At 41.5% G+C, this 22,130-nt stretch overlaps 1 protein-coding gene across 7 annotated transcripts in view; it reads right to left on the reverse strand.

Moving 5' to 3' along the window:
* SH3KBP1 (SH3 domain containing kinase binding protein 1) overlaps positions 1-22,130 on the reverse strand; it is a 407,394-nt gene that overhangs the window by 195,454 nt on the left and 189,810 nt on the right. The window contains exon 1 of one of the 7 annotated variants that reach the window (XM_023737268.1): positions 10,217-13,833. The exons of the other annotated variants lie outside the window; for them this stretch is intronic. The gene's annotated coding sequence lies outside the window, so the exon portion shown is untranslated. Of the gene's footprint in view, positions 1-10,216; positions 13,834-22,130 lie in introns of those variants that run through there. 7 annotated transcript variants of the gene reach the window in all.

The raw sequence follows: 22,130 nt of genomic DNA on the forward strand, positions 1-22,130 counted from the left end.
TATTGGCTAGAATTTTGTTCAGAATTTTTGCATCTATATTCATGAGAGATATTGGTCTGTAATTTTCTTTTTTTGTGACATCTTTGCCTGGTTTTGGTATCAGCATTATGCTGGCTCCATAGAATGAATTTGGAAGTGTTGCTTCCTCTTCTATGCTCTGAAATAGCTTGAGTAGTACTGGTACAAGCTCTCCAGCCTTTTCTTGTACTAACCAAAAACCCACTGTTGTCGAGTCACTTCCGATCATAGCGACCCTACAGAACAAAGCAGAACTGCCCCACACAGTTTCCATGGCTGTAAATCTTTACAGAAGCAAACTGCCGAATCTTTTTCCTGCGAAGCGGCTTGTGGGTTCCAACCGCTGACCTTTTAGTTGGCCACCGAGCACTTTAACCACTGCACCACCAGTGCTCCTTCTTGCACTAAAGTAAGGCTAAATAAGAATCGTATGCACCTGTTCTGACTTACCTACAAATTCTTAAAGGCATACTCAGGAACGGATCTTGTTCGTAACCCGGGGACTGCCTGTATTTAAGTCATGGGTCTATCTAAACAATGGACTATTAAACAATGGCCTCGCTCTAAAGGAACTGATATGGCAAGATTTCCACGATTTTGTTCAACCTAACAAATTACAACACAACATAAACAGTATGATCTCATCTACAGTTTTAAAAATGCCAGTATGTATATAACATTATAGGATTAAGTCGCACCATATGAAACTGCCCTTTTTGTGTTCGAGTATCTACAACTTCCATGTGGTTCAACCTGATGTACATGTACAGACACCTTCTGTAGAGAAAACCATGGACAGGGCTACCTCTGGGGAGTATGACTGGGGGCGGGGGGCAGTGATTTTACGTTACTCTCGATACCATAACTTCATCATTTTAATTTTTTACAGTAAACATGCATTATTTTTATAATAAGTCAAAGAAAACTTGGGGTTAGTCTAAAAGAAAATGTACAACACACACACACACACACACACACACAAAGAGCAGTGAGGTGTGAACACCACAATAGCACAAAAGCTGTCTTGCTGAGCAGATGATCCGGTGGTCCTGAGAGCAACAACGCCCATTACCGTGGCCTTCCTGTAGGGGCCGCAACTGGTTGCTTGCCAAGGCCCCTCTGAAGAGGCGGCTTCCTGAAAAGGCCGCTTGAGGCAAATGAGCAGTGCGGATAAAGGGACAGTTGCTCTGCCAGTGAAGCTCCTTAAGTAGATTTTTTTTTCCCAAATAAAAAGGTAGTAACACACATATATATCCACTTGTTAAACGCAAATAAAGATTTTTTGTCTTTTTTTAAACAAACAAATCTTACTTTCCTTGGGAGGTGAGAGTAGCAAAGGTAGATTACTGTATTAAAAAACGGGCTCTCACTCAGACTTCTCGTTTTCCAAACCGATCTGCACCTTTACTCTCCCCTCAGAGGGAGGGAACCGGCTGTCATGAAAAGTATAAATTCAGAAACTGCACACCTAGAAAGTGTAAATCTAGAGATTCTAAGCAAGAAAATGAATGTAGATTCATTCATGGAATAAAGAAAACAGAGAAAGGAACAGCAGAGTGGGAGAAGTAGAAAGAGAAATGCACATCAATCTCTGCACATCACTGACTTTTGTCCGTCTGTATCCTTGCCTCGGCTCTTCAGTGTAATCCACCTTTTCTTCAAAAGGATTTATTATAATGTTCTCTGTATATTACACATAAGTCAGTCTCCTTTTGCAAGATGAAACCTCCTGGGGGGCAGGAATTGAATTTTTCTCCTGGTCTACAGTAGAGGTCAGCAAACTTTTTCTGTAAAGGGCCAGAGAGTACATATTTTAAGCTTTCCAGCCATACAGTCTGTACGGCAACTACTCTGCTGTTGTAGTGCAATAGCAGGCATAGACAATACATAAACAAATGGTTGTGGCTGTATTCTAATAAAACTTTACTGACAAGAACAGGTTGTGCTGGATGTGGCCATAGTTTGCTGACCTCTGGTCTACAGGAAGGAGTAATAAGGGTCCAAATCAAAGACTAGGGATTATTTTTTTTTAAAAGAAAGGGTAAGAGATATTGCTAAGTATTATGGATTGAAATGTGTCCCCCCAAAATATCTGTCAACTTGGCTAGGTCATGATTCTCAGTGTTGTATAACTGTCTACCTTTTGTCATCTGATGTGATTTCCCTACATGTTGTATATTCTATTACTATGATGTAATAAGATAGAATAGCGGCAGTTATATTGATGGGGTCTACAAGATTAGATAGTGTCTTTAGCCAATCTCTTTTTAGATATAAAAGAGAAAAGCAAGCAGAGAGACAGGGGACCTCATACCATCAAGAAAGCAGTGCCAGGAGCAGAGCGAGTCCTTTGGACCTGAGGTTCCTGTGCTGAGATGCTCCTAGACCAAGGGAAGACTGATGACATAGGCCTTCCTCCAGAGCTGACAGAGAGAGCCTTCCGCTGGAGCTGATGCCCTGAATTTGGACTTCTAGCCTACTAGACTGTGAGAGAATAAACTTCTGTTTGTAAAAGCCATCCACTTGTGGTATTTCTGTTATAGCAGCACTAGATAACTAAGACACTAAGGCTGAATCATCAGCTTAGAAGCAAAACCCTCCCAGATGCCTTCCCTGACTGACTTTAACGCAGGGCTAGGTGTCCACCACCACAGTGAGATCATACAGCGTGCACTGCATAGTGCTCTCTTAACCCTGCGCACACCGTGTGGAGACTGCTTGATTCCTTGCCTCCCTCCCAAATCCTAGACTGTTTTTAAATTTTTTAATTTTTTCCCATACAAAAATTTATACATACATTGTTATGTGACTCTAATTGCTCTCCCCATACTGTGACAGCACATTCTTCCTTTCCACCCGATTCCCATGTCAACCAGTTCCTAACCCTCTCTGTCTTCCTATCTCACCTCCGGACAGAAGCCGCCCCTTTGGTCTCTTGTATCTACTTGATTAAGAGGCACACTCTTCACAAGTATCACTTTATGTCCCACAGTCCAGTGCAATCCCTATCTGAAGAGTTGGCCTCAGAAACTGTTTTAGTTTTGGGCTGATAGAGAATCCAGGGGCCATGCTTTCCGGGTTCCTCCAGTCTCAGTTAGACCATTGTCTGGTCTTTCTACTAGAATTAGAGTTCTGCACCCCACCTTTCTCCTGCTCCATCAGGGACTCTCTGTTGTGTTCCCTGTCAGGGCAGTCATTGGTGGTAGCCGGACACCATCTAGTTCTGGTCTCAGGCTGATGCAGTCTCTGGTTTATGTGGCCCTTTCTGTCTCTTGGGCTAATACTTTCCTTGTGTCTTTGGTGTTCTTCATTCTCCTTTACTCCAGGTGGTTGGGACCAACTGATGCATCTTAGACGGTCGCTTGCAAGCTTTTAAGACCCCAGACGTCACTCACCAAAGTAGGATGGAGAACATTTTCTTAATAAGCTTTGTTATGCCAATTGACCTAGATGGCCCCTGAAACCATGGTCCCCAGACCCCTACCCCTGCTACTCTGTCCCTCAAAGTGTTTGACTGTATTCAGGAAACTTCTTAGCTTTGGTTTAGTCCAGTTGTGCTGACTTCCCCTGTAGTGTGTGCTGTCCTTCCCTCCACCTAAGATAATTCTTATTTACTATCTAGTTAGTAAATAACCCTCACCCTCCCTCCCCACCCTCGTAACCATCAAAGAATGTTTTCTTCCGTGTTTCAACCTTTTCTTGAGTTCTTATAAAGGTGGTCTTATACAATATTTGTCCTCCTGCGACTGACTAAATTCACTCAGCATAATAACCTCCAGCTTCTTCCACGTTATGTTTCACGGCTTCATTGTTGTTCTTTATCACTGCGCAGTATTCCATTGTGTGGATATACCATAATTTGTTTATCCATTCATCCGTTGATGGGCGCCTAGGTTGTTTCCATCTTTTTGCTGCTGTGAACAGTGTTGCCCAAATCCTAGACTCTTGAGAGCAGGCACTGAGCAGCCTCCTTGTGGATTACTAGAGAATAACCCACAGCCCAGTACAGAACAGGCCTTTACTAACTGTCTCAAAAACAAACGAAAGAACTAACAAACAAATAATGATGAAGGGGATGATGGAGAAGTAGTTAAAAGTGACCCTAAAGTGTTGATGGGAGGAATTGAAGGTTGGTGATGCCACCAACTAAAGAGCAGAATGGAGACGCGGCAGGAAGGAGAACCTGCTGCTCAACCCTGTAGTGACAGTTAAGACACAGCAATGGCCTCTCATCAGCCACTCTACTGAAGATCACCTGACCTGGGCTAGGTTCTGCCAGGGATGGGTTCAGGGATGGGCAGGCAGCCTTATGCCAAGAGTAGCACAGTGAGGGACAAAGATGAGTGTGCCTGGGGCATCTAGAAAAAGAAAAGCCCCTGTCCATCCCCACTGGATGTAAACCAGGAAGCCTGTCGCCCCAGTTGCTGGCTGCAGGATGAAGCCAATGCAGCAAGAGGTAGGGCAAAGAGAGAAGAAACCTGGGCCCAGAAGCCTGCCCTGCCTCTCAGCTTCCTGTTGTGCAAGATGGACATTTCCTTACAACCCAAGCCAGGCTGCACCAGGGTGTCTGTAACTTGCAGCTGAGACCAGTAATCAGCACAGTGCCTGAGAGTAGGTGTAAGGGGTGAATACCAAGGACGGAGGCCCGGCCCAGTGGTTGGGTGTGGAGGTTGTATGCTTCATGGCTTTGGCTGAGCCCAGGAGTATGTAAACAAAATAAAAGGTGTCAAAGACAGGACCATGAAAACAGCTTACATTTAAGAAGTTGAAGGAGTCAGCAAAATATAACAGAAAAAGGGGTGGAACAGGGGTAATGAGGACAAATACAGAGGTACAGAAAGCAAAACAGAGTATTTCCAGAAAGAGGTAATAATTGCAAGTGCTACATGCCAAAGAGGAGTAGGACAGAGATAGCGTGGAGGAAGGTGGCTGACAGACCCAGATTCAAACCCAAACTGTACCACTCCCTAGAAGTGTGACCTTGGATAGGTCACTTAACCTCTCTGAGCCTTGGTTTTTCCAACTGTAAAACAGAAATGATGCTACTTAATTCTCAGGGTTGTTTTGAGGATTACATAGACGTCTCTATAACAACACTCTGCATAGACAACTGGGGTGACCTGACCGCATTAAGGGCCTAATTCTTCAACCTCCTTGCATGTATGCATGCCCTTTGTCCTGTGACTTTAGAGTGTCTCCCTTAAGGACAGAGTAGATTTCCCCACCCTACATCACTTGCTTTGGAAAACACAGTGAGATGGAGTGGCGGCGTGCAGTTCCTGCTTAGGTCTCAAGAGAACTCATGTTTCCACATTCTCATCTGCACTTCCACCATCTCCATGAGAACATATCCAAGCTAGCTGCTGGAGGATTCAAGACACACGGAACAGCACTGAGTCACCCCATGCATGCCAGCTGAGGCCATCCCAAATGAAGCCAAATGCTAGCTAACCTCCAGACATACGAAGAAGCCCAGCCAAAATCAGAATTGCCACTCGGCCAGCCTCCAGCTGACTCCAGATCCAGAAGCAATAAATGCTTATTGGTGTATGCCACTGAGGTTTTATGGATGTTTGTTATGCAGCATTATTGTGGCAACCGATAACTGATACAACAATGACTGGCACAGAGCAGGTCCTCAACAAATGTTTACAACAAACCCTCAGGAAGGATAAAAGCTGTAAATATTTTGTATCACTCCTCTATCCTGGTGAGTAGAGTGCTATTTTCCTTAGCTATGTCTCTATATTCATTGAGGTCCAAAGGGTAAACAGAACTTTCTAGAAAGTTTTCTTTTTAGAATTTTCTAGAAAGACTAATTTTTTTTATTCTACTTTAGATGAAGGTTTACAGAACAAATCAGCCTCTCACTAAAGTTAGTACACTTATTGTTTTATGATACTGGTTAACAATCTCACAACAAGTTTATACTCTCCCTTCTCGATCTTGGGTTCCCTATTACCAGCATTCCTGTCCCCTCCTGCCTTCTAGTCCTTGCCCCTGAGCTGGTGTGCCCCTTTAGTCTCATTTTGTTTTATGGGCCTCTCTAATCTTTGGCTAAAGGCTGAATCTCAGGAGTGACTTCATTACTGAGCTAAAAGGGTGTCCGGGGGCCATACTCTCGGGGTTTCTCCAGTCTCTGTCAGGCCAGTAAGTCTGGTCTTTTTTTGTGAGTTAGAATTTTGTTCTACATTTTTCTCCAGCTCTGTCCGGGACCCTCTATTGTGATCTCTGTCAGAGCAGTCAGTGGTGGTAGCTGGGCACCATCTAGTTACACTAGACTCAGTCTGGTAGAAGCCGTGCTAGTTGTGGTCCATTAGTCTGAGAAAGACTAATTTTAAATGACAGGAAAAGGTTATTAATTCCCTACTTGTAGTATGTCTATCTTTAGCTACCAAATGCAAACGGAAAATAAAGCAGGAAAAAGAAAACTCTCTTACTCAAGTCGCCCTTCATCAAGAGTTCCTTTCTTCCTCAAAACACACACACACAATGCAACTGAGTAACGTACAGGTGGTCTGTAATTGTTAATTTTTTAAATTTCTTACCTGGTGGTGGGTAGAAGGGTGTTGGGTATTTGTCATATTATTCTGGATCTCTTTTTACATGTCTTTATTAAAACTTTATTTTGAAATATTAAACATGCTAAAACAAACACATCATTTACCTAGCAGCCTTCAGCCATGATCTAGAATGGTTGTGGAATGGGATTGGCCCCTAGAGTTTGCAATTCAACCCAACTTGCCATTGACAATTTTATTGCACACCCACTGAAATAAACAAGGAGATGATACCAAACAACCCTTTGGGAGAGGTAGTATTCTGAAGCATGCTGAGCTGAATGCAAAGTGAACACTCATTTCAGCACCCACCCTAATTCCACAGAATCAAACTGAGAAAAGACTGTCAGAAACCCGCATTGCCATGGAGTGGATAAGAATGGGTGGTTTACCAAAGACAGAAACACGGTTTTAACTTCATTACTCATGAAAATCACCATGGGGGCTTTCTCAGCAAAGAACCAGAATTCTCCAAAGTTCTCCAGAAGCTTCTGACAGGTCATGTGGGAACCTGACTCATTCAACAAATGTTTGTTGACTATGGGAGCTAGAAGGGACCATAGATGATACGTAGAATGGACCCCAATTCCTTTCCTGGGGACCCTGGGAAGGGTTTGCAAAGAGAGAAGTGGAGATCCTTAAGCTTTTCAACATTTCAAAAGGCTTAATAGCCAAAATAAGGGTGTATACGTTACAATGCTTTGAAGGACTCTATATAAAAGTACCATGTCCCTGATCTGAAGAACTAATTATGTGCTAATGAAGATATAAAAATTTATTATACAAAGAGACAAAAACTATTAGAAAGGGTTCCCAGATTTAAAAATACTAGAAACTTCTTAATCAACCTTTCAACTTGCAGTGGAGAAATGGACACTTAAAAAGGTGAAATGACCTTCCCAAGATGGCTAACGGCCGGAAGAGCTGAGAATGAAATGTTATCTCATGAATCCCAAAATGAAGCTCTCAGAATCATCCTGAGCAGAAGTATGAGGGATGGAAAAGTAAATAATGGTTTTCCATCCTCAAGTAACCTACAGTCTAGTTCTAAGCCACTGAAAATGGACAGGATATCTGTCGAATTTTATCAAGTCTTGCTGGTTAGCCTGGCCCTGTTTGCCTCTGCCATATAATCTTAGGGTGGAAAGGGAGGTCATCTAGGCCTGTGTGGCTTTGTTTGGTTTGTTTTATTTCAGTACAAAGCTGACACTCACCAGCTCTAATAAAAGATTGCTTTCCATTTGTCACTTCAACCTTGGCTTTTGGTAAAATAAGTTCATACGTCAACGCGAACAAATCGATACAGTTTATAATTTATGAAGATGTGGAGGGATGGAGAGATTGATCCTGCAGAACCACCTAACTGATGCTCGCCTCCTTTCCTCTCTGCCTTCTTGCTGCCGGGTTTTTGGTCATTTTTTAATTTATTAACACCTCCACCAGAGAGGATCAGCAGAGAGTAAGAAGAGTGAAATAGCATGCTACACCGACCTCTCTAAAAAAGATTTATAGTAAAACTGTAGACTTAGAGTTAAGCTGTAGAAGGGTTTCTGTGGGTCATCCTGGATTTCAATGATCCACGTTATTCCTGTCAACCCCGCACAAAGGTAAATAAGAGTGAATGACACACACGCACATATACACACATCTATCCACACCTTAGGGACCCACTCAAGGACTGGATACAGCTTAAAGAGTGAGGCATAAGGGAGAGAGGGATGAAAAGGGAGCCAGAGGAAAACAAGAAGGAATAAAGGAAGGAGGGAGGGTGGGAAGGAGTTTCTAACATTAATATGAATTGCACATGAATTCTGAGGAAGGACAGAGAGCTACAGGACTAAAGCTTAGGAAGGAGAGTGTAAAATATTTTTTAATGTATATACCTGTATGAACTAGGTACAGAATTTTTATTCCTGGCTCATCTTGGTTTGCCTATTCCTGCCCACACCGTGTTGCTAGGCACATCAGTAACTTGGTTATTTTTTCTCTTTATACGTAACTTCAAGTGTCTTACCTTTTATCTCAACCGTTTAGTCGAAAATAAATTACAAAGAAAGCTGATTTCTTTAGGGAAAAAAAAACTACTCCTACTGATATCATGAGAGTTGTTTTAAAGCTTTGGAAAAGTCAAATATAAAACAATTGGTGTCATTTTTTTCCTAAACAACATTTTTAAAAATATAAATATTAATAGCATGCTGTGTTCATTTGTTTGTTTTAGTCTGTCAAATTAACATGACCTAGAAAAGGATTAAAAGAAATAAAGGAAAAATTCAGTGGCAGAACACTGTGGAAATTTGATTTTCCTTTGCAAAGGATGACAATACTGAAGAATCCATCCCTATCAACCTTAGGGAGAAGGGAAGGCAAGAAGAGAACAAGGGCGGGGAGAGGTCCCTCACTGGCCTTCCATCTGGAATCCTGCACAGGGGGCACCGCTGGGAGAGCTCAGCCTCCCCACTCCAGAGTTACCATCTTCAACAAGCGAATTGGAGGTGGTTTAAAAAAAAAATCGCAGTCGAGTCGATTCCGACTCATAGTGACCCTATAGGACAGAGCAGAACTGCCCCACAGGGTTTCCGAGGCTATAATTTTTACGGAAGTAGGCTGCCACATCTTTCTCCCACAGAGCAGCTGGTGGGTTCAAATTGCCAAGCTTTCGGTTAGCTGCCAGGCGCTTAATCACTGTACCACCAGGGCTCCTTTGGAGGTGGTTACACAGGTAGATTTTTCTGAAATGGAAATCTTAAACACAATACCAATTAATGCTCATTCATAACACTGGGTTCCAAACAACCAAAACTGACATCTAATCACATAAACCAAACATCCCTTTTGATAAACATTTTAACTTTCTCTCCCTGGCTCTGACAAAGATGGTGATGAGCAACCAAACATCAGGGTGTGAGAAGCCCAGAAGGGGGAGGAAAAGCTAAGTCCTGGCTCTAATACTCCAACAGAAAGGCAAGAGTGGATACATCATTGTACATAAAATAAATTCAACTGTATGCACTTTCACCTAAAAAACCTTAGGGTGAGGTGTAAAATCAAAAATCGATTAAAATGACCACATAAAATCCTAACCTTCCCTTGCCCTGGGTGCATTCTCTCGCTTTCATCTCACGTTATACAAGTAAATGTGAAAAATTTAGGCACCTTCTCTGAAGCACAGAATGACCCTTGTAACTGAACTTCACTTTCAATCTCTTTAACTCAAGATCTAGTTCAAATCTCTTCCTTTAGAGCCATATTTAGCCTTCTCACTCTGCTCACCGCCCATTAGCAGGCCCAGAGCTAGGTTCAGTACTTATTCTCACGATCCACTTCCAAAACCAGACACTTAATAAGTCTCCCCTCAGCTCTCAGGAGACAAAGGCAATTTCTCTGAATCAGAGAACTACAGCTTTTCTCCTTAAATATATAACTTAATAAGCTTGTTCTGCCTCTGGTAGTTTTCTTTTTAGTAACTTGTCTTTCAAAAGGGTTGTTGTTGGGTGTCGCCAAGTCAATTCCAACTCATAGCGACCCCATGTGACAGGGCAGAACTGCCCCACAGGGTTTTCTAGGCTGTAATCTTTATGGGAGCAAATCACCAGGTCTTTCTCCAGTAGAGTCACTGGTGGATTCGAACTACCCACCCTTCAATTAGCAGCCGAGTGCTTAACCACTGCGCCACCAGAGCTCCTTCAGAAGGATTCGGGTGTGTGAATGCACGTACATACAATTCAACAATTAAAGTTGGTTCCAAGATGAGTAAGATGTGGCTTCCTCCTTCAAGGAGCTTACAATCTAGTAAAGAAAATCAAAACGTAAATACACCTCAAAATAGCCCAAAGAAGAATATAAGTACATTAACATAATGAAATGCAGCCACAAGTGTCCAAAAATAATCATTTGTGATCAGCCATTCACTCAGGTTTTCTGATGCCATTACTCATATTATTGCATTTATTGTTTTGTGATGAAGGCAGCAGCAAAAGACCTTCCATCTCTGCCTTTTATTGATGCCTTGGGGAGGTCATTTCACTTCTTCCCACCTCAGTTTCCTATTTTTAAAATGGACTGACAATGATGCTTCCTCTACCACCCTTTGCAGGATTGTTCTAAGGAGTGAATGAATCTTTCAGTCTCTTTCTCTCCATAAACTCTAAAGCTCTATCTGAGTTAAATTTTTGTTTATAAAATGTCATTTGCTCAAATGTAGTATTTCGTAATTACCACCCACCCACTCATCAATTCTTTGAAAGCTAGTGACTGATCAATACTAACAATTCTCTTAATAGAAAAGAGGAAATTTTTTGAGTTAACAAGAGTGTTCTACAAAAGGCTGTTATAAAGAAAATATTCAAAGTTAAATTCTTCTATGTATCATCAATAAGAAAAAAAATGAGGGGGGAAGATCCTATTTATAAAAACCAACAATAACCACAATCTATCTTGGAATTACATTTATAAGAAGCAAGACTGCACAACTAAAACTATAACCAAGACTTGTCTAAATAGAGTGACATACCATGTTATCAGATGACTACAATTAGCTGTTAAGAATTCAGAAGTGGATATTATGTTTACTTTGGTGATACATTAGCAAGAATTGGTCTACTGTGATGTTTGGTGAGAAGGACTGGAGACAGAAAAGTTTATCACTTATGTGCTTGTATATGAAGATGGTTTGTATGACAATAAAAAAACTTTTAAACAAAAAATGGTGGAAAAGTTTCAATTCTTTCGACATTGACTTATAATTTTAACGCAATTGAAATCTAAATCCCAATGGGACTTTTTAAATTTAATAACACGATTCTAAAATAAATGTGAAAAATAGCTAATTTTTTTGAAAATTAAGAATGATAACAGGAAGGACAAAAGCTTGCCATATTATATATTAGAAGTCCTATAAAGCCAAGTTAGTTAACAATATTGATACAAGAATGGTGAGAGAAATTAATGGTAGAGAACTGGAAGTCCAGAAAAAAGACCCTAATATGTATAATAAGATTATATGACAAACGAGGTATCAGAAATTAATGGAGAGGGGCTGGATTATTCAATAAATTGTCCTGGAAAAGTGGCTATTTCAAAATAGAAATCAATTTGGATACTAAGCTCATACATCAAAATTCCATATAGATTTAAAAATTAAAGCAATAAATAAAGCCAATATAAAAGAAAAGAAAAATTAGATGAGAATTTATTAGCAGAAATCACAAAAGGAAAAAACATCAATATACTACTCTACATAAAAATGTACTACTCTTGTACATCAAAATCTATCACAATAAAATGAAAAGTGAACAAACCAGGAAGCAAAATTTGCCACAAATGACAAAGGAATAACACTCACACTCATCAGTAAGAAAAAACAGAACAATCTCAGTATAAAGAGCAAAGAATATGAACAAATGGCAGAAGCAAAAACGATCAAGCACTCTATTCATCAAAGAACTTCAAGCTTAAAAAACTAAGATGCACTCTCACCAGTTCTGGTGGTACTGCAATTTGGTGCAAGCCTTCAGGAAATCAATTTGATAATATGAATCAAAGTCCCATAAAATATATACATGCTTTTGTCCGGTAATTCCACATCTAAGAATCATTCCTAAAGAAATCATCAGAGCTACAGATAAGATTTATGAACAAAAATAGCCATCGCAGAGTTACTGACAATGGCAAGAAAAATTGGAAACATAAATGGGTTTTCCTTTCTAGCAAAGACTCTCTCTATGAAACACATAATTTAGAATATAAGAGGTTTGGTTTTTGATTTACAGGGAATCTCATTTTTTCTCAAGAAATGAACAATAGAATGCCACAGCCAGTTTTCCACCCTTCTCAAATCAATTATCTAATATTTAGGTCATCCCCAGGAAAACGGTGTCTTCTTGATCCCTCAGACTCACTATCTCCTAGGCAACTGATTGAATTAAGAAAAATATAAAGCTTCACAGAGAAATATATAATTTTAAAGACTTGACTAAACAGAATGGCATCTTGTCCCTCAGCTGGAGTGGGATAGGAGGAGGGACAAAAAAGAGAAAGAGGCAGACAGCCAGCCAAACACAACTTGACACTGCAGTTTAACACCAATTTGTGTGTTAATCTTTTTAAACAACTTTATTGAGATACAATTTACATGTCAGAAAATCACCCATTTTAAGTGTACAATTAAAATGATTTTTATATTTTTACAGGAACTGTGTAACCATCACCACAATCTAATTTTATGACATTTCCATCACTTGAAAAAAGCAGCTTCATGCCCATTAGCAGTCATTCGCATTCCCATGCCTAGCTCTAGGCAAATACTACTTTCTGTTTCTATAGATTTGACTATTCTGAACATTTTATATAAATGGAATTATCCAATATGTGATCTTTTGTGGCTGGTTTCTTTCACGTAGCATAATGTTTTCAAGGTCCATCCATGTTGCACCATGTGTCGGTAGTTCGTTCTTTTTATTGCCAAAGAATAAATAGTCTACTGTATAGATAAACCATATTTTATTTATCCATTTGTCAGTTGATGGACACTTGGGTTGTTTCCACTTTTTGGTTATTACGAATAATGCTCCTATGAGCACTCATGTTTTTTTTGTGGACTTCTGTTTTCATTTCTCTTGGGTATGTACCTAGGAGTGGAATACTGGGTCACATGATGACTCTATATTTAACCTTTTAAGGAACTACCAGACTGTTTTCCAAAGTGGCTGCACCATTTTAATATTCCCACCAGTAAGGTATGAGTTGTTCATAGTATCCCCTTATAATCCTTTTAATTTCTCTAAGAGCAGTAGTGATGTCTCTTCCATAATTCCTCATTTTAGTAATTTGAAATCTTCTTTTTTTCTTGATCAGTGTAGCTAAAATTTGTCAATTTTGCTGACCATTTCAAAGAGGCAACTTGTTTTGTTTTTAATTTTCTCTATTGCTTTTCTATTTTTTATTTCCACTCTAATCTTTACTATTTCTTTCTGCTTGCTTTGTGTTTAGTTTGCTCTTCTTTTTCTAGTTTCTTAAGGTAGAAGATTTTATTGATTTGAGATTTTTCTTCTCTTTTAAAAATATAGGCATTTACAGCTGTAAATTTCCCTCTAAGCACTGTTTTAGCAACGTGCAACATATTTTGGTATGCCGTGTTTTCACTTTCATTCATTTCAAAGTGTCAAGGATTGAATTATGTCCCCCCAAAAATGTGTGTATCAGTTTGGCTGGGCCATGATTCAAAGTACTGTGTGGTTGTCCTCCATTTTGTGATTGTAATTTTATGTTAAAGAGGATTAGGGTGGGATTGTAACATCCTTACTACGGACACATCCCTAATTCAATGTAAAGGGAGTTTCCCTGGGGTGTGGCCTATACCACCTTTTATCTTACAAGACATAAAAGGAAAGGGAAGCAAGTAGAGTTGGGAACCTCATACCACCAAGAGAGCAGTGCCGGGAGCAGAGAGCACCTTTGGACCTGAGGTTGCTCCACTGAGATGCTCCCAGACCAAGGGAAGACTGATGCATCACAAGGACAGAGCCGACAGAGAGACAAAGCCTTCTCCTGGAGCTGATGCTCTGAATTTGGACTTGTAGCCTACTGGACTGTGAGAGAATAAATTTCTCTTTGTTAAAACCGTCCATTTGTGGTATTTCTGTTATAGCAGCACTAGATGACTAAGACAGTTTCATTCCCCACGATGTGTCAGCATTTTCCCCATCTCCTCCCTAGGTCCCCCATTTCCTTTCATCCAGATTTTCTACCCCTTCCTGCCTTCTCTTCTTTGCTTTTGGGCAAATAATTGCCCTTTTGCATTTCGTACAATTGATTGTTCTAAGGAACACGTTTCTCTCGGGGGTTACTGTTTATTTTATGGGCCCGTCTGTGGTTTGGCTGAAAGGTGTCTCTGGAAATGGCTTCAGTTCCATTTCAGAAGGGTGTCTCAGGGCTACAGTCTCAGGGCGGGGTGGGGGGGGGAGCAGTTCTCCGTCTCTGTCAGACCAGTAAGTCTGGTCTTTTTTGTGAATGCGATTTTTTGTTCTACGTTTTTCTCCTGCTCTGTCTGGTACACTCTGTTGTGATCCCAGTCAGAGCAGTCAGTAGTGGTAGCCAGGCAGCATCTAGTTCTTCTGGTCTCGGGGTTGTGTAGGCTGTGGTTTATGTGGTCCATTAGTCCTTTGGACTAATTACTCCCTTGAGTATTTGGTTTTCTTCACTCTCCTTTGCTCCAGATGGTAAGAGACTGATAGTTGTATCTTAGACGGCCATTCCCAAGTTTTTAAGACTCAAGACACTACCCACCAAAGTAGGATGCAGAACTTTGTCTTTATGAACTATGTTATGCCAACTGATGTAGATAGCCCCCAAGTCTATGGTCCTTCACCTCTGACCCTAAGAACTTCATCCTGCGAGGTCCTTGGTTGTATCTAAGAAGTTGCCCTGACTGTGGCCCTTATGTGCTCTATTGTCTATATTAATATACAAGCAGCACCTACAGTTATGTATGTAGAAATATCCACCACCAAAGCTATACCTGCAGGTGGGTTATGTTCCCTTACACTCTCCCACATCTCTTTAGCATACCTATCTACATATGTATCCATTTGTAAATTATTGTTTGTTAATACTATTGTTGCAGGATCCTCTATGCTATAGTAACTGCTGTTGTTGCCCTTTAGTCTTGTGTTCCTCTCAGTGTCCTCCCTTGCCTTGGTCATGTTCTGCTGATTTCACCCATATTTTGTATTGCCTTTCCCTTCACCAATATTAACATCTGTCTTCTAATTGGTAATTTTCCCTCCTTCCCCCTCCCATCCCCTGTAACCAAAGAATGTTTTTTTTCTGTGTGTAAACCTTTTCTTGTTTCTTTATAATAGTGGTCTCATACAATATTTGTCCTTTTGTGACTTATTTCACTCAGCATAATGTCAGAATCTACACTGTAACAAGATCCCTAGGTGATTCTTATGTATAATAAATTTTGAGAACCACTGCTCTACTAGTGGTTTTCAGAACTGGTCCCTAACCAGCAGCATTAGCAATGCCTGGGAACTTGTTAGAAATGCAAATTATCAGTGGGGATTCCAAACAGAATAAAATGGATTCAAAGCCCTGTGCACAAAGGATCCAGAGATGAGGTGTAGGGGGGTTAGGGAATGGGAGTTGCTGATCTTCATCAGCTACCCCACCTAAAACCTTCCTATATAGTAGGAGATGGGGAAGTGGGCATTGCCAAGACCACTCAGAATCCATCTTCCACAACAGAGCTGGGAGGCTATGAGAGCCAGCGGTCTTCATGGACTGCCCACATACCTAGACCAGAAGCTGGAAGGAATGGGATCTATCAGACTTCATGGTCTGCCTTTTCCATCCAAAATAAATCTTCTGTAACAGGAAGCTGGAAGTGGGGGGCAGTCCTGGCTCAAACGCCATAACTTGTCACTATTCTTATCAAAATTCAGAGATTGGTTTTCTTGAATAAATGCTTCTCAATTTGTTGTATGTCCTTTAGTCAATTTCCAGAGACTTTAAATGCTTAAGTAATCTTGATCAGTTTAATAGCTGTTTCTCTGGAGGAGAGGATGAGCTAAGCTTGAGTTCCTCATAGAGCCATTATATCTGTGTTATTACAAAATTCAAACAGTATACATAAAGTAAAAGTACCTTTTTGTGGCAGGGTAATAAAGTGGTTGAGAACATGCATTCTGTGGCTACACTACTGGACTTGAATCTCAGCTCCATCACTTACCAGCTGTGTGACCTTGGGCAAGATACTTTACCTCTCTGTACTTTAGTTTACTTCTCTTTAAAATGGGGCCAGTAATACTTCCTACCTTATCAGGTTATTGTGAGAAATAAATGAATTAAATTACATGAGAACTATAAACAGAAATCTTTATCTGGTAATCTTTTTAATAATTTCTGATCTTTCTCCCTCTCTTACTCAATTCTGAACAATTCAGTTCAGAACCAAACAAAAAAAAAAAAAATAACAATCACGTGCAGTGGTAAAAGTTTAGTATTTAATGTTACTTATCTACTAGACTCTCAAATTTGTCTTGTTCTCTAACGTGTTATAAAAAGTACTCTTCTAAGTATTGGTAGGAAGGAAGGTGATGTGATAAAACCTTTTGGGGACATTGGATCATTTTTCCAAGACATAAAAGGAATAATATATCATACATAAAATAAATCAGCACATTTTAATTGGTTTTTTAAAAAACATTACTTTTAAATGCCACTGCAAATAGTATCTTTCCTCCAAAACCCAAATTTCTAAAGTAACTGATATTAGCACTGTGAAATTCCTCCTCTTTGAAAAATTCCCCAGTGGCTATAGCAGCCACTAACTCCTTCAGTACCCATCTCCTAGACCTCACGCCAGACCCAATCTCCCCAAGACTGTCAAGTATTCTCTTTTAATGCTTAACAGAAGCCCACTATCTGTGACTTTGCTAAGAACAAATGTACATCAAGTCTTTTGTTTGTTTGTGTAGTGGAATATTACTCTGACTACCCAAAGCAAATCAGTGTCAAAGAGGTTCACAGCTGGAGACACATTTGGTATCAATATAGATTTGTTAGTGTAAATATGAACTTATTATAAGAAACTATATTTTAAAAAAAACAAGCAAAAGAAAGCTAAATCCATAGAAATAGGTTGGGAACTGTGGCTACTGTTCTGAGAGTACCAGGATTGGGCAGGTGATAATATTAATATTAGCCACACTTGAGTGTTACCCATGTGCCAGAGAACTGTTTACAGTTCTCATGTAATTTAATTCATTTAATTCTCACAATAACCTGATGAGGTAGGAAGTATTACTGGCCCCATTTTAAAGAGAAGTAAACCAAAGTATAGAGAGGTAAAGTATCTTGCCCAAGGTCACACAGCTGGTAAGTGGTGGAGGTGAGATTCAAGTCCAGGTAGTGTAGCCACAGAATGCATGTTCTCAACCACTTTATTACCCTGACACAAAAAGGTATTTTTACTATATGTATACTGTTTGAATTTTGTAATAACACAAATATAATAATACATACCTTTTTCTATTAAAAATAATTAAACAATAAGTTAAAAAAAAAACTGTCTCTCTCACCCTGCCCAAGATACAGCCTCGCACAGAGCAGCTGATCAATCAACATCTGATCACTGGTTACATCACAGAAACAACACTTTAAGGTTGTTGTTGCTGTTCTTTGACGTCAAGTCGATTCCAACTCATAGCGACCTCATGTGTGCAGAGTAGAACTGTTTCACAGGGTTTTCAAGGCTGTCACCTTTTGGAAACAGATCACCAGACACCTCTGGTGGGTCTGACCCATCAACCTTTCAGCTAGTAGTCAAGTGCTTAAATGTGCCACCTAGAGAACCAATACAGTATTATTATCTTCTATAAATCTGTAATTTCTTCCCAAAGCTCTTGAGTCTTACTAGAAGTTTACCACTTCTAATAATAACTATTACTGTATTCAGTAAGTGACTTTCCCCTCAACCTTACCTCACTCTATTGCCACCCCATACCCCAAAACCTATTCTTTTACTCATTTCTATCCTCTCAATTTCCCTGAAGGAATAAATAAGATTAGTCTCTGCCTTAGGCTGGGTTCTCTAGAGAAGCAAAACCAGTAAAGCGTATAAATATATATAGAGATTTATATTAAGGAAATGGCTCACACAGTTGTAGAGGCTGGAACGTCCCAATCCATATATCAGGATAGAGGTTTCTCCTGATTCACGTAGCTGAAGGGGCTGGCGAACCCAAGATTGGCAGGTCAGAGAACAGGGCTCTTGCTCATAGGCTGCTAAGACAGACAAATCCCAATATCGGCAGGCAAGACCGCAGGTAAGCTGCTAGCTCAAGTCCCAAGAGCCAGAGGTCTGACAAACAGGAACCAGCTGCAGGATCCAGAACAAGCAAAAGCCCAAAAGCCTTGCCAGAATGTCCAGTTATATTTGATGCAGGCCACATGCTGAAGGAAACTCCCTTTCAACTGACTGGCTACTCACAGCAGATCCCATCACGGAGGTGATCACATTATATCAGATCTCATCATGGAAGTTATCACAACATCATATGACTGCCAAACCACTGAGAATCATGGCCCAGCCAAGTTGACACACTATCTTAACCACCACAGTCTCCATACTCCACAGACTGGAAAACTGGAAATCAGAGTGAACATGCAACTTGCCTAAAGTTCCACACAATCATGAAGGATGCACCAGAAGAGGGGTCTGGTGTCTCACAACAGCCATTCTTCCTGTGACAAGGCCCTGCGACCACTAAGCTTATTCAGGTCCCCAGAGGAAAAAAAATGGTACAAGCAGTTTAGCCCTCCTCAAACGCTCTCCTGCATACGTAGGCACATGCAGAGGAAGTTCCTGGCTTTTCTCTCTTTCCGTTCCTGGTTGGGTACAATGAGGACAGCCCACCTGGCACTGTGGCTGGGCCTGCTGTTGGCCTGGCCAGGGGTTAAGGAGGTGTGCCATGAAACGTCCTCATTGTTTGCGGCACAACAGTCCCAGGGCTTTACCAGTACAAAAAGCTAAAAGCCCAAAGACTAAGCTGAGGCTGCATGTGGCATCACTGGGGGTGAGGCTGTGATTACAAATCAACAGAAATAATTAGAAGAAATTAAAAAAACAACATAAGAAAATGTCCCCTTTCTGGGACTTACTACAAATGAGTACAATTCTGTCCCAATACAACACAACAAAAGCAAACAGCACTTAAATATACGTAACCTACCTTTAATTAATCTACAAGCTCCCTACCCAGAAACATCTCCTTTTGGAAAGGAGGATCCCATGGGGAGCTCAGCAAAGGTCAGTCCTCCATATCCAAGGGGTGTCCTTTCAGGTCTGTGGCCAGAGGTTCCATGTCCCTTGTCTGGCATGGTGTCAGTGGGTCCCTGCCTCAGGCCAAGGGCTGGGCTACCACCAGAGACTCTCAGCCACCTCAGTAATTCTATGATTCCACAACCATGAAAAAGCAGTTGATATGCTTTATTATGTGGGCTTATTGTTGTTGTTAGGTGCCATTATGTCAGTTCTGACTCATAGCGTGTGTCCATTCATCTCATTGAGGGTCTTCCTCTTTTTCACTGATCCTCTACTTTACCAAGTATGATCCTTAAGGTTGTGTGTAAACTTGGCTGGGCCATGATTCTCACTGGTTTGGCAGTTATGACGTAGTCTGGCAATCATATAATGGGTGTGATCATCTCCATGATGAGATTTGATATAATGTGATCACCTCCATGATGGGATCTGCTGTGAATGACCAATCAGTTTCCTTGGGGATGTGGCCTGCATCCAATATGGGTGGATTTTCTGGCAAGGCTCATGGGCTTTTGCTCACTCTGGATCCTGCAGCTGGCTCCTGTCTGTCTGACCTCCAGTTCTTGGGACTTACGCTACCAGCTTACCTGCCGTCTTGCCTGCCAATCTTGGGATTTGTAGGTCTTTGCTGTCTGTGAGCCAGAGCCCTGCTGTCTGAATTGCTGATCTTGGGTTCACCAGCTCTTGTGGCTATGTGAATCAGGAGAAGCCTCTAGCCTGACCCACGGACTTGGGACGTTCCAGCCTCTACAACCATGTGAGCCATTTCCTTAATATAAATCTCTCTATATATATTTATACACTTTACCGGTTTTGCTTCTCTAAGATATCAAGCATGATATCCTTCTCCAGGGACTGGTCCCTCCTGATAACATGTCCAAAGTATGTGAAAAGAAAAATGGTAGCCTCTTTTCACTAGTAGGGAGAGAGCTGGGACATCTTTTTTATCCATAAACAGGGTTTTAATGGTATCAAGAAAAGCTAAGACTTCTTGTCTTTTAATTAGAAGCAGGAAAAGAAGGCAATGCGATTGTTTTGATTGTGTGAAGCCTTGTAATCATTATAAAAACCATCCCTGGAATCCTAGGTTCAAGCCTGATCCAAGTCTCAAGTAGATCTGTATAACCTAGCCTCAGTGTTCATGGGGCCTGGTGCCCTTGGCCCACTTTTCATGCCAAAGCCCAGCCCAAGGAGACACTCTTAGACATAAGGACACAAGAAGTGATTAGAAAAAAAATCCCTTTCAGCTTGTCACTGGAGAAACTACCAAAAGGAATGGCATTCAAGATTCTGATCAAGGAGGTTTGGAGGCGTGGTCAACATGGCGGAGTAGTCAGACACTTCCTATATCCCTCTTACAACAAAGACCTGGAAAAACAAGTGATTTGATTCTCTGTGAACATCTGGCAGCCCTGAACAAGGCAAGGTTAAGAAATCCATCTGAATCATACGGGAGAGGAAGACCGTTTGGAAGAGGTGAGGAGGGCTAGAGCCATGGCAGCGAAACTGCAGAGCCACAACCATGCCGGTCCGTGGTGAAGCAGGCAAACACCTGTGCTGTGCACGCGCTTGGGAAGCAGTTTCCTCATCGAGAGAGACCTGGCAGCAGAGATTCTGCTTGGACACTCCGAACCAGTGAAGAGCAGCTCCCAAGAGGCTAAGTACATGTGTGCACCCTTTCACAGCGATTAAACAAAACAAAACAAAACAAAACAAAACAAAGCCCACCTGGGAAAAACCTCTCTCCCTTTTACCTCCTCCTTCCACACTCTGCACCGGATTTGGGAAAAACCTCTCTCCCTTCTACCTCCTCCCTCCGTGCTCTGCACCAGATTTGGGAAAAACCTCTCTCCCTTTTACCTCCTCCCTCTGCGCTCTGCACCGGATTTGGGAAAATCCTCTCTTCCTTTTACCTCCTCCCTCCGCTCTCTGCACCGGGAGTCCACTGGGCCGGAAGTAGATCCCAAAAGGCGCCCTGACCCATTTTCCTGGCCTTGGAGAGGGAACAAATAAGCTGCTGGCTCCCCTAGGCCAGGAACACAGGGTCGGCACAGCTCCTTTGCTGGCCACAGAGATCAGGGGTCTGCAGACTCTGAGTGCCTTACACCCCTGTATAGACTTGTGGGGACCCATCTCATCAACGTTAGCCCTCTCTGCCACAGTACAACAGGGCAAACATCTGAATTTTAACTGCAACTGCTTCAGCTGTGAATGGGCAAATCTGTGACCTGCAAAACAGCCCTGCCCCTCAAGGAGGCACTTTTATCGATCTGCAGCAGGGTCTTGAGGACTGGTGGTAGCTCCTAAAGTGCCTAGTCACCTGCTACAGGAGTTAAAACAAAAGTGGCGCCCTCGACTCTTTACAGCCAACAGAGTGGGGCGCTCTTAGCCTGGCTGCAAAACTCACCTACCTACTCACCCTATAGAATAGGGACACACTTCCTTTCAGACTCTCAGGGGCAGCCGTCAACCCCCTGCCTGGCTCAGCCCGTAATCACCTACCATAGCCAGAGTCCAGTGCCTGCACCAGTCACCCACCCCTCTCTAAGACTGGGGGTGAGAGCCTGCATCACACACTTGGTGACTGACTACCTGAACACCCGAGCTGATCCTATATAGGAAAATTTTACGGACTCCTGTGTGCACATACTTAGTTACAGAACTAACTACCTGGTGACAGGACAGTAGAGATCAAAAGGTGTCAAAAATCAAACTAGTGCACA

The sequence above is a fragment of the Trichechus manatus genome, unplaced genomic scaffold (genome assembly GCF_000243295.1).
Source record: "Trichechus manatus latirostris isolate Lorelei unplaced genomic scaffold, TriManLat1.0 scaffold00100, whole genome shotgun sequence".
NCBI lineage: Eukaryota > Metazoa > Chordata > Mammalia > Sirenia > Trichechidae > Trichechus > Trichechus manatus.